This window comes from Xenopus laevis, chromosome 1L, assembly GCF_017654675.1.
Source record: "Xenopus laevis strain J_2021 chromosome 1L, Xenopus_laevis_v10.1, whole genome shotgun sequence".
Taxonomy (NCBI): Eukaryota; Metazoa; Chordata; class Amphibia; order Anura; family Pipidae; genus Xenopus; species Xenopus laevis.
The window spans coordinates 5,199,038-5,213,062 of NC_054371.1; positions in this window are offsets into that span (position 1 = coordinate 5,199,038).

Below are 14,025 nucleotides of genomic sequence, written 5' to 3' on the forward strand. Positions count from 1 at the left end.
ATTTGCTCCATATTTTGTCACAAGTTTACACTAGGCCCATTGCGCGCTCTGGTACCCAGTGAAGTATACTTGCAGTTTAATGCAAGGGGTAACCCTTTAACACAAGTTTTGTGCTGACTATAATACTTAGACCCAATTATGATGGAAACTAGGGAGCACATATGTGTCATCTCTGTGTTTCTTTTGTGTATGGTGGAATACTTATGCATAACATCGAAAAATATTATCTCCACCTACACCATATTAATTTTGGCCTACTTAATCTTACCTAGCATCATCAACATTCAAAATACCATGTCATATAAAACATTTCAAATGCATATCAATCAATGCAATATAAACATTCTTATGTGTTCACATAAAATTTTCAATTCTATTACCACTGTCTAGAGTCGTCTGAAAAATAACAGGGTGATAGATACCACAGTGGAGTGACCGTTGTCAACTTTTCACAGTCCATGCTCTGTATTTTGATATCTCTGTATACAGTACTTGGTTGACCCAATGTATCATACGTTAGAGTCTTTGGCTGTCTCCTGGTTCTATTGGGTTGTATCCTTCTTAGAGGTGTCGGATCACAAAAGTCATCACCTTCATCTTCATCACTTTCAAGAGTTTCTGGTACCTCTTCAGAATTTATCTCTTCTTGCTGAGAGTTTTCTTCGATATCAGTCTCTGCTGGATCTTCTCTTCTTTCCATATCACAGGGGTAGAATTCCTCTGCCTCTGGGTTTAACTCTACTGTAACTTCAGGTGGTTGGTCATCCTGAGTTAGAGGAATCAGTGATCTCCATTGGTCTTGTTCTTCATCTGATTCACTGTCTGATTCACTGAATCTTGGTTTGATCTTTGAGCAAACTGCTTCTTATTCTGGACATTATGCTTTCTTATTTTGCTGGGGTATTTCTTTGGTGTTACTTCATTATTTGGCTCTGTTGGTAGAAAGTCACATGGTAGTAACAAATTCCTGTGTAAAATTCTTTTTCTGCCTTTTCCAGTTTCTGGTTTGACTTCATAAACTGGGCTGTCATCATGTTTTCTTTTGGTAACAACATAGATTGTTTCTTCCCAGTATGATCTTAGCTTTCCAGGACCTCCTTTTTCATTGAGATTTCTTACTAACACTCACCGGGTGTTAATTCAGCTCCATGAATTTTTCTATCATAATAGTCTTTACCTTTACTAGCTCCTTTACTTGCAATTCTTGAAGCAAGTTCATAGGCCTCATTTTTACATACTCTGGATAGTTGTCATACTTTTCTGTTGCTGGCGTGTCGAACATATGGTCAACTGGTAGTCTGGGTGATCTCCCAAAAAGAAGAAAGAAGGGTGAATATCCGGTAGCTTCACTTCTTGTGCAGTTATAGGCATGAACTACTTTTGCTAGTGAGTTTTTCCAATCCTTCTTTGATTCTGTTGAAAGAGTACTAAGCATTGACAGAAGTGTTCGATTGAACCTTTCAACTTGTCCATTTCCTTCTGGATGGTATGGAGTAGTATGAGAATTTTGGATGTGGCAATATTCTCCTAAAGCGGCAAAGAGTTGGTTCTCAAATTCTCTGCCCATGGCATGGTGAATCTTAGTTGGAAATCCAAATTTCAGTACAAAGTCATTGAATATTTTGTCTGCAGCCGTCCTTGCTGACTTGTTCTTGGTTGCATAAGCCTGAGCAAATCTTGTAAAATGGTCTACAACAACCAAAATATATTCATAGCCTCCTTTACATGTTTCCGGGTGTAGAAAGTCGATTGAGATCATCTCAAATGGATATGTTGTGACTATATTGTTCAGTGGTGCTCTGGTAGGCTTGTTTGGACGCTTATCTTTCAAACAACGACACTGATGGTTAATATAGTGTTCTATATCACGCTGCATATGTGGCCAACAAAATCTGTCTCTTGCCAAATAAACAGTTCTTTCCACTCCTAGGTGTCCCATTTCTTCATGTAGCTCTTTGCACACTAAGTTGTGGTATACTGCAGGCAATACTAGTTGAGAACCTGAGGATGTTTTTCTTCTCAAAATCTCTTCAGAGTCTAGACACAGTTTATGCCATTGTCGCATAAGTGCAGAAAGTTCCCGAGACTCTTCTTTTCTCTGATTTCTTGTTGGAAATCTGTTCTCCTTTTTATATTGCCATATTTTCCCTATTACTGGATCTTCCTTTTTCCTTTTATGGTTTCCTTGGAGAACTGAGCCATTGTTGGAACAGACCACAAATCCACATTGGCTGTTGTGTTACATAGTGTTAGTGGACACAAATATGGCATTCTGTCTTCTTGCTGCACTTCAATACCTTGTGCTGTACTATGGATTACTTTGGGGTCAATTTCCTTACAGCATTGTTCCATATACTTTTCAGGAGTTAATGGCATGCGGGAAAGTACATCTGCATCAGTATTTATTTTACCTGGTCGGTATTTGATGGTGAAGTTGAAATCAGCAAGTTCTGCTACCCACCTATGGCCTGTTGCATTGAGTTTTGCTGTGGTCAGGATGTAGGTTAGATTGTTATCTGTGTACACCAGGAATGATGGACAGTAGTACAGATAGTCTCTGAATCTTTCACATATTGACCATTTCAATGCTAGGAATTCAAGCTTTCCTGAGTGCATATGGTAGTTTTTATAAGCTGGTGTTAGTGTTCTTGATCCATAAGCAATGACACTTAATTTCCCATCTTGTTCTTGATAAAGAACAGCACCTAGTCCCTCTTGTGATGCATCACAATGAAGTACAAATGGTTTTGCAAAGTCTGGATAACTCATTACTGGTGGATGAGTCAATACTTCAATCAGCTGGTTTAACACTTCCTGGTGCTGGTCTGTCCATATGATGGGGTGATGGGAAGGTAACTGACCATTCTGTTTTGGTTTAGGTCGAGATGCTTTCCGTGATTTGTTCACAGACCTAGGACTGGAGGTAGGTACTGAGTCTGCTGATAACAAGTCATATAGTGGTCTTGCAATTCTGGAGAAATCTTTAATATAGGGGCGATAATATGAAATAAACCCCAGGATTCTTCTAAGTTCTCCAATATCCTTTGGCTTTTTCTCTTTTAGTGCTTAGACAGGTGCAATTTCAGCTGGATCCATAGAGTGACCATCTTTTGACACAATTTTTCCAAGAAATCTGACATGGTCCTTAAAAAGTTCACACTTTTTAGCAGTGAGTTTGACTCCATGTTTCTGATAACGCTTTAATACTGCTCGTACATCTTCCACATGGTCATAAAAAGATTTGCTGTGAACCAAGTTGTCATCTAGATAAGGTTGACAAATATCATCTCTTATTCCTGTCAGACATTCTTCCATGCTCCTTTGGAATTCTGCTGGTGCTGAGCTGAGGCCAAAGGGGATATGAACCCATTCATACAACCCCCATGGTGTTATGAAAGCTGTTAAAGGTCGACTGGATTCTTCTACAAAGCCTTGATGATAGGCCTTCCCTTGGTCAAGCACTGAGAACCTCAAGCGTCCTCCCAAACTATCAAGCATGTCTTGGATTCTTGGTATTGGGTGACGATCAGAGATTGACTTTTGGTTCAATTCTCTGTAGTCAAAACAAAGTCTTAAACTGACATCCTTCTTTCTTACACATACAATGAGTGAAGAGTATGAGGATTTGGATGTTGTGATCCACCCACGGTTTAGTAAGTCCTGCAGATACTCCTTCACCTCCTTGTGCAGTGGCTTTGGGACTGACATATACGTTCGCTTCACAGGAGTGTTATCCTTGAGCCGGATACTTAGCTGTAAAGAAGGGATACATCCAACATCTGTCATCTTTTGCAAAGGCATGGCACTCCTCTCTTAGCATCTGCCTAACAGTGTCTTGTTGCTCTTTTGTTAAGTGCTCTAATGACACTGGTGGGTCCCACAACTCCTCAGTAGGACTTGTTAGCCTAAAATTTAGTTTTCTGTCAGTAGGCTCTTTTGAGAGTACTGTAGAATGCTCAATGTCCTGACTTACTGAAGTGACTTGTGCCACAGGTAATCCTTTTGGTTCCACTTCTGCAGGGTAAGCTATCTTAATGTGTTCAACACTTCCAAGGCTAGTTTTGCCTTTTAGGATGATGTCATGTTTACTTGAGTTCCACACTGGTATAGATAGTCTGGAAAGGGTACCTCTGTGGAGAGAAATTAAAGTTTCACTTATGCAGAGTCCCTCAGGCAACTGACACAAATCATGGGGTGTGAACAGCATAGTCTGGTTCTGCTGGGATGGTCCTGTGTGGACAGTACATTTTATTCTGATGACAGACTTTGCAGGTATCTTTTGGTCTCTGGTGCCATTCTTTACCACTGAACCCACGGGTTCTGTATAGTTTGCTGTTACTAGTTTTAGGAAACTAGCTGCCTTTACTTTGGGCAGAGAAAAGGATGTTCCTATAGTTTCCACTATACTTGGAACTGATTCAGCTATCTCTCTAGAGTCCTTTATGATTTCTTCAATCACATTGTATCCAATGATTGGCTGTTCAGCAATGTTTGGGTCTCCAGAAACTAATACAGGCACTAACAATTGTTTGGTGCAGTTGACCTTTGATGTGAGCTGGAACTGGACTTCAATCCATCCTGTGAAAGGAATTTCTGTTTTGCTTGCTGCTCTTGCACACAGGGTTACTGGTCCTAGTAGTTCCTCTATTGCTGTCACTTTGGTGTGTGGAAGGACTATTTTCCTCCAGGCATCGTTGATTATGGTAACTTGGGAGCCTGTGTCCCACAAAGCCTGAACAGGAATTCTATCCATTTGGCAGTTCACAAGGCATCTTTTTCGAGTGAGTTGATGAAGCTTGGATCGGTACTTGGGAACAATACAATTTACTTGACCTACTATAGATGCAAACATTTCTCTATTTGAGGGATTGTGAGCACTGGAGTGTTGCAGATCTGTACTCCTGGCTTTCTGGCTCACCCCTGATGTACTGCTGTTTGCTGGTTGAATTTTGTTCTGGGACTTGAATGTTTGGCAGGCTACTGCATGTCCCTCTGCAGCAACCACCACCCGTTTCCAGAATGTTGCTTTGTTACTCTGCATCCTCTGGCCACATTTAAAGCAATGATTACAATTACAATTCACTTGGCACTCACTTGTTTTTGCTGATTTGCTTGGAGGTGCTTTCTTCTGCTTTTGTTCTCTCTCCAACTCAATATTTGCTGCTTCGTTCATTTTCTCTATCAGTAGCTCATCAGAAGCAGACAGGTTGTCCAAGTATGGCTTTAAGTGAAATTTAATATTGTTACTGATCAACCCAGTACTTACAGACCTTAGAAACTTTTTCTGTATGAGCTCAGTACTAAAATGCTCCTCTGCTCCAACCCCTTGGGATGCAAACAGTAGCCTATCCTTTACCTCAATAGCTCTGAACAGAAATTCTTGAGGAGATTCTTTTCAGTCCTGTGCAATATTCAACAACTGGTGATACAAATCAGAAGCACTCTCCTCCTTGTAGTGACTCTTTAAGATGATTTTCAGTTGTCCAAGGGTTAATTCACTTTTCATTTCAAGCATGCCTCTCAGACTTAGGCCTGGACTTATGGCCTTAACTACAGCCTCTATAATTTCAGATTCAGTATAGCCTCTTTGCAGTCCAATGTCAATCTGATGGTTGAGGTTAGTATAGGACAGTTTCTCTTTCTGCCCTCTTTCACCTATCTGGCCACAAATCTTAAAGTCTTTCCGTATAGCAACTTCTGGTAACTTACTGTAAAGGGAGATTCTGGGAGCTGTATCCTGTTCTCTTCGCTCCTGGTTGTTCCCTGTACACTTTACCTTTTTGCTTAGTACCTTTATCTCCTCTTCAATTAACCTGGTTGCTTTCTGAAAATCATTTTGCAAAGTATGGTACTGGCTCTTTAAATTTTCAAGCTGCTGCTGTTGTTCTGCTTGAAGATCACTATCTCTGTCACTGTGAGCTTCAGCTGGCAACTCCTTATCTAAATCCATAATGAATTGCTTGGTTTGCTTTAGGAAGGACATTGCACTATCCTCTTCCTCTGTATCAACCACAGCATCTAGTACATTGTTAATCAGTCCCATGAAATGGCGGCAAGACTTCCCCTTTGCCATGCTTTCTTCTGTAACTTTAACTAACTGGCATGTCTTAATTAAGTCCTCCACTGCCATCTCAAATAGCAATTGACTGATTTCATTCTGCACTCTTTCTAACTCCATTTTGGATTTAATTGCTGAAAGCAGCTGATGTCTCTCTGGTTGCTCAGTTTCCCTTGCAATACACACACTCTCTTGACTGTGGAATTTTACTTCTAGACTGAGTGAATTTCTCTTTATGATGCATCTTATTTTTCACCCAGTCCCTGTTCGGGCGCCATTTTTGTTGCACATATGAAAATGAATTCAGAGTACGAGGGTAGGGTAAGAGAGAAGTAATTCCATTTATTGTAGGGATCTGAAAGACAATAGGAACATTCTCTTAGTCCTGCACATGGGAACTGGTGCATCAAGTAAAAGTTCCTACCTTGGCTGTGCACATTAGTTCCCTCTGCAGTAACAGAGCAGGAAGTGTTCCTGGAAAATACAGTCTTACAGGAAACAAATGCTGAACTTGTTCTATTGCACAAATTTTATTAGGGGGTGCTTTACTTTATACCTCTTACATATGTTCCCCTTTTTTTCTTAACGAGAAACAATGGTTTCTTAAGTCTAGTATCTGATGGGCATAGAATATTTTTAAGAGTGAGGCCCTTTTTATAACAAAAGAGAGGTGGGGAGTTAAATCAATGGCCAAACTGCCGATCGGCTTGTAGTAACGGCCAGTATTTTTTGATAACACTCTCCATTTTGTGTCTATTAGAATTATTGGTTGAAACAAAAGTGAGCCTTTGATTGGTAGATACTTTTTCTTCTACATCCCTTCATGTCAGTACACATGGGCATTGCCCCTCCCAGACCTGGAGGTAGGACCTATAACATAGCCAATCAAAATTAATCATGACCCATAAGAACACCTGACTTCCTCCTCACCACAGTTATTTTTTGTCCTACTGGACAGGGAGGTATTTTTTTTTTATTTTTTGGTGAATTTTGAGAGAAATCAAACACAGTTTTTGTTTTTTCTTTTGTATTTTTTTTGTTTATTTTTTACCTCTGTGTGGACACAGAGGGATGATTCCCAGGTCATGGAGAAGATTTTACCTGATATCTCAAGATGCATAGTCTGTAAATTATCACTTATTGGGAAGAAATGCAGGTGTGGGCATACGAATGGTCCTAGCCCTGTGCTAAAACAGCCCCCCTGCTATATGCCCAGTGAGGCACAAGATTTATTCTAGTGCTTTTTGGGAACAGACACAGGTGTGGGCTTCCCACATTGTTACCTGTGAGCTTTTTGGGCTCCCCTTTTCTTTTGAGTTATGTGAGACTTTACAGAACTCTACAGAACTTCTGCAAAAGGGCCATGGGTATTCATATGGGCTAGTTATAACTGCCTGAAGCTGGTGAGTATGAGTCTTCATTATCTACTGTGTGTTTTTAAAATGTTCAGGGCACTGGGAGGTCTGCATGCTAATTAGCTGATTATGTCCCTCAGCTGAGAGCTATAAGGGCTTTGACTGGAGTTTCCATCCAGCTAATTAGTCATTATCTGATAAGGTGCAGGTGTGCCTTTCGGCCACGTTGCTATCACTGTTTAATATTTTAAGCTTTGTATGGGTGAACCTGCATCTTCTGTGCAGACACAGAATTTATATTGGCTCATGTTACTAAGGCACCTCCAGGAATGGCTAGAGATTGCACTACTCAAGCAGTATGGCACCTCCTTCCTTTCATATGAGTCTACTCTTAACAAGCAGTGTTCCACCTGTTGGATATTCCTGCTGACAAGCCTGAGACATCTGGTAAGGTGCCTGTGTTCCTCTGACTTCTTGTATTATCTGAAGTCTTATGTTGTGAACTGGAGAAAAATGCAGCAAAATGCAGTATTGGCTCTTGTTACACAAGGTACTTAAGTACTGGCTGGTGAATCCCTCTGCCTTAGCAGGGCGGTACCTGAATCAGATGAGTTTGATTTCTCAGTATCCACTGTGTGTTTGAAACATTCATTACACTGGGAAGTCTGCATGTTAATAACCTAATTATGTCCCTCAGCTAAAAGTTATCAGGGTTCTAGCTGAAGTTTCCATCCTGCGGACTTGTTATTGCTATCAGGTAAGGGGTAGATACTCCTCTGGGTCTCTTTGCTACTGTTGTTTCTATTGTCCTCTGTGCAGACACAGAGGTTATATTTGCCTTTTATTACACAGGGTGCTTGCAGGGTTGGCTGGAGGCTTGCACTGCTGAAGCAGTATGGTAGCCCCTTCCTTACATTGAGTCTGCTCAGTGCTGTAACCTGATGTCATTGGGCCCCACAACAAATTCATTTTAGGGCCCCTAACATATCCAGAGGTTGTGCTTTGTTACCAATATATATTGAAACTGCTCTTTATTTGGGCCTCATGGGGTCCCTATACCTTTTGGGCACACTTGCAGCCACAGGGTCTGCTTCCTCTGTAGTTACGCCCCTGAGAAGCAGCCTGCCACCAAGGCTCTACTGTCTAGCGCATATTTTCTGATTGTGTGCCAGTGTTCCTCTGACTTCTTGTATTGATGTCATCTGAGGTCTTAGCTTTGTGAGCCCGAGTTCTCTTCGCAGACACAGTAGGTAAGTGTGATCTTATTACACATTGTATTTCCAGGACTGGCTAGGGGTTTGTTCTGCTGTAGCAGCATTGTACCCCATTTTTTCCTAGGATGTTTCCACACTTAACAGGCAGTGTTCTGATTTATATGGTGTCTTTTTGTGTGATGTAGGCCTTCTCTTAGATTATCTATTCCCATCTGGTGGTTTTTGATGGGAGCTCAGTTGTAGTTATACTACATCTACTGAGTTTTGGTGGCTGTAGTTTTCCCTTCTTTAATTGTTGGTAGATTGAAGTGCAATTACTGTTATGTCTGCTGGCACCTTAATAGGCTTGAAGCCAGCTTGTAGTCTATGGCCCTCTGGCCTCTCGCCAAGGAGCTGGGTTTGTGTGGCCTCTTGCTTTCATTATGGCCCTTGGCTTGGGTTAGAGCCCTTGTTTTGGTCCATGGCTAATCGGTCTGCTGGCCTTTTTCCATGGTGCTCGGCTCATGAGTCTGCTGGCCTTTTACAAGGGCCCTTGTTCTGCTGGCCTGTTGCATCAGCCTTTGGATCATGTGGTCTTTTACCCTTGGCACATTTGTTTAGTTGCCTTTTACTTGGGTTCTTGTACTGTTGGCCTTTTCCATGGCCCTTGGCTAAGATGGCCGCTAGTTTTTATTATAGTCTTGGGGGCTTGTGGCTTCCAGCTTTTGCTGTGACCTATGGTGTATAGGCCACCGGCTAGGTGGTGGTGGCTGATAAGCGTGGCTACTGTTCTTGCTGTGGCCCTTGGTGGGCATATCTGTTTGCCTTGCGGCAATCCTTGGCAGGACAACAGCCATTGGTTTTGTCTTGTCTACAATCCTTGCAGGCATGGTTCTGGTTACACCAGCAGTAGGCATGATTGACTATTTGGTTGGATCTAACATGGGTTGTACCATCAGCTGGTGTTTGCTCTGAGTTTAACAGTCCATAGCTAATTTTGTTGCTGATTGGTATTTAGCAGCTGTGGTTGGTCATATGTTGTTGGTTACAGCTAATCTTTGCTTCTGCCTTACATGCATTGTTTTTGGTCTTGTATGCCACTGCTTATTATCAATAAGGCTGGCTGGTGGACCAGGGTTTTGCAAGTTCAACAACTGGCTTGTGCTCCGTTGTTGCATGTGTGGAAATTTACTTTTGTGTCAGGTGCCAGTGCAGTTGGTGACCTTTTCTCGTAGGGTGGCATTCACAATAGGTGGCTTATGTACTATTGCTTGTGTATTAGAGTTCCACTCTGGTGTTTTGCATACACTGCAGCTGACGGGCATCTTGGCCTGCTAGTGTGACAATGGCTTTGCACATCTATGTTGGAATACATAATAGCTGACTGGTCCACCACTGGTTGCATGTATGGTGGCTGGCTCTCTGCCAGTGGATTGTGCATCATTGCTGGTTGGTACCAGTGTTTGTAGGCTATAAGCTTCTGGCATGCCTGATTTTGGATTGTGACCCAAGCTGTTTGCTGGTTCAGTAGCCTATTGGATTCAGTAGCTTCTAGGTTTGGTTCAGTTTTTGCATAAACTGTATCACTGTGCAGCTTGAGATGTAGTGGCCTCTGCTTTTGTTGGTGTTTTCTAGACCTGTAATTGGCTTGGGTCCCATTTGCTTGCTTGTGTAGCAGTAGGCTGGGGCAACAGCATATCTTACTGGTAGATGGCCTTAAATCACATTTGGTTGGTTCAGCAGCTTATCCTTGTTCTGTTGTATGCCTAGTTTAGATTTGGTGGTTGGTGGAGCTACTGGGCTGTACCAGCATGGCTCTACAATGATTACCATGATATGCTGATTTAGGATAACCCAGAGTTGATGTTCATCTAGTTAAGTCTTTATTAGGTATTATTAGCATTGAGTTGGTTGATCTTGGGTGGATCTCTGGTGTGGAGTTGACTCCGGTCAGCACTGGTGTGAGCTGCTTCCATTAAGCTGCAGGACTAAGCTAATGTGGGCCAAGTCTTTTTAGGGTCACTTGCTATTGCTGAGGATCGTATATTTCGGCGGAAAAAACTGTTACAAAGTCTGGTAGTGAGGGCCCTAATGCTTCAGTACCTTTTTCCACAGGGATGCATAAATAAGTAATTAGGGAGTATTTTATGACATTTCTAGATTGTGTGTACTATTTTTTTATTTTTGATTATTTGATGATACAATACATATTTAGTAAAAAAAAACATAATTGTGTATAGTTTAGTATAGCCAACATCTGTTATTATAAAATATATCTGGAACGGTCTAAATCCTAAGACGGACGAATGGCTAGTGTCAGAGGGTTGATATTTGTTACCCCCACCCTCTATGACGCCATAACGCTATAGGGCCCAAGGCAGGATGGACTATAAGGGCTAATGGTCAACTGTGGACAATGGTCACTCATAACTTATACTAGGCCATACAAATAAATTATCTCCACTCTGTTACTTAGAAGAGTGTCAGCATAGTGTCAGCATGTCTCTTATGCCCTTTTGCAGAAGTGTTGCTCAATAGCTGTCTGTACCACAATGGCCATGTTTAGCCAACAGATGTTTACGAGGCTGTGGACAGTTGGAACCAGAAATCTCTTATGTTGCAAAACTGCACATCTTACAGGAATGTATAAATATATATGCCAGTAAGTCTCCTGTATGGTATTTCCGTGAACCCCTTGTCACAATTACTGTAAATGCCTTCTGAAAGCTATATAACGCCTGGACCAAAAGGTGGGTCTTTGGTAAGTCCTTGGCTGACATTCTGTGTGTTACTCCAACAGTTTACCCAGACAAAACTGTTATGTTGTATTATGTATGAATAAATTGCCTGACTATTACTAAAGGTTTTCCTTTACTGAGTTTTGTCTTACACAAGGTCAAAATGGTACTACTAAAAATACCATCACATCATATAAGGCCATTAGTATTATCAACAAATTTTGGGAAAAAAAATTTAATCAAATTGGAATATGAGTACACGAAATTCATATATTTAAATAAAATATAGTTTGGGTGTAGAAAAAGTTCATGCAATCCTATTAAGGTCTTTTTAACCTGTAGAGCAAATCCTAAAATGGACACAATATTTTAAGAGTAAGGAGCCTATTTATTATCAAACTATTATTAATTTTTTTTGGTCGAAGGGAACACTTCAATTTTTAGAGGAAAAAAACTCAAATATTTAAAGATTTATTATACCCCAAATCTGCTAAAAATCCAAATCTGAAAATGCACCATCTCAAACCTGTTGAGGTCATGTAGAAGTCAATAGCAGATGTCCATGAAGATGTTTTTTGACATCGTGATCTATGCTGGATTTCAAGTCAAGTTTTTAGAGCATTAATTTGATAAAGTTGAACGATTTGAACTGACACACAAATTTGTTTAATTTTTTTTAGCGATGCACTGAATCCACTATTCTGGATTTGGCCAAACCCCCGAATCCTTTGTGAAAGATTCGTCTGAATATTGAACCAAATCCGAACCCTAATTTGCGTATGCAAATTAGAGGTGGGAAAAACATTTGCTTCCTTGTTTTGTGACAAAAGTCACACATTTTCAAACAGAACTGCTAAGCTAAGAAAAAACAGAGTTGTGCTCTTACAACAATACACAGGATAGGAAATAATTCCAACTCAGTTTGCAATACAGCTTTTAGAGTGGAGTAGATGTGTTTCTTCTATGATGTGTACAGATTACTCAAAGAGGTTTGATTTTGTTGCCACATAACAATTTAACAAACTATTAATTAAACATATGAATTTAAATAGCTTAAGCTTTTAAGCTCTTTATTTAGCCCATGCCTTCACTTTTGGACATCCCTGGGGCAAATTTATCAAAGGTCGAGGTGAATATTTGCATGAAAATTTTTTGAATTTTGAGCTATTTTTTATGTACTTCGACTAGGGAATAGTCCAAATTTGATTTGAATTTGAAAAAAAATCCAAAATTTGAGTCTATCATGTACTGTCTATTTAAAAAAAGACTTTGACCATTCGCCATCTAAAACCTGCCAAATTGCTATTTTAGCCTATAGGGGACCTCCTAGAACCTATTCGGAGTCAATTGGTGGAATTGAAAAATATAATTTTTTTCTGGAAAAACGTTCAATCTAATTCAATCGAATGCATTATTCCTTCAATTCGTACAATTTTAATTTGGCCGAATATGGACCTATTAGATTGAAAACAGACCTATTCGACCAAAAAAAACCTTCAACTTAATTTTGGTTGGTCTTTTTGAATTTGAATTTTGAAGTTTTTTGAATTTGAAATTAGACCCTTGATAAATATGCCCTCTGTGTATGGGAACATTGTGTCCCAAATGGTGCAAAACATTTTTTGCCATTAGTTTTTTTATGAACATGCTAGCAATGAAGAAAAAATGTGATTATGAAGCAATAGCCATTTTTTTTGTCTATCATTTCCCAACTCTGTGTCTAATTCTGCCCTCTGTGTTATGGGGAACCAAAAGTAGACATTGGATATGTTAGAAATAATGTAATTGTAGGTTTTACATACATCGCAGGAGAATTGTTACGAGGCAGATAATGTTTATAAAGTTCTAAAATGCAGCAGCTTTGAAGAATAGAAATGATTCATTTCACATGCACGTGTCTGAAAATGATATTCTGCTTGGGAATTATATGGGAAATACTCTGCAGAACTGAGCTGAGTAGGTCAGACTCACAGTGCCGTATTCACATCACTAAGCCTAAGTATGAATACAAATACTTTAAGGATGGAGACATCATCATTGGAGGGATATTTACTGTATACACTGGAGTATATCAAATTCCAGATTACACTGGGAAGTACATACCTTTCTGCATAAGGTAAGTGTTTCACCATTTATATATGGTATTTCATAATATGTTTTCCTATATTTTGAAAAGAAAAATAGAAGCCTAAGATGAGCAAACAACAAGGAAATTTTATGTTAATGGTTTAGTTTGCTTTATTTTAAAATACATATATTGTGTTCACTCGTGTTATTTTAATTTATGTGATTTTTATTGCAAATCAAACATTTTTTACATATTTGAAATTTTAGTTGTGACTGACCAATGTTTTAATGCATCTACATATGATCAATATTCCATGTATCTCTGCCTTCATACAGTATTAACTGCTGATTCACAATTAAACAAATGAATGCTGAGCAATCACAGAATCAAATTTTACCAGTGGATAGATAGGTTGAAAATAACAATAATCTCAAATATATTCATTTAACAGAAATGCTTACTTTTTGATAGACATTTAATAATATTACAGTCGGTTATAATTGCTAAATGGCAGTGGCTTCACCATGCTGTGATGTCACATATGTAACCCTCTCTTTCTGTCCCACCGACCCACGTGGCTCTCTGTTCCACACACTCCACCAGTGTAGGGGTT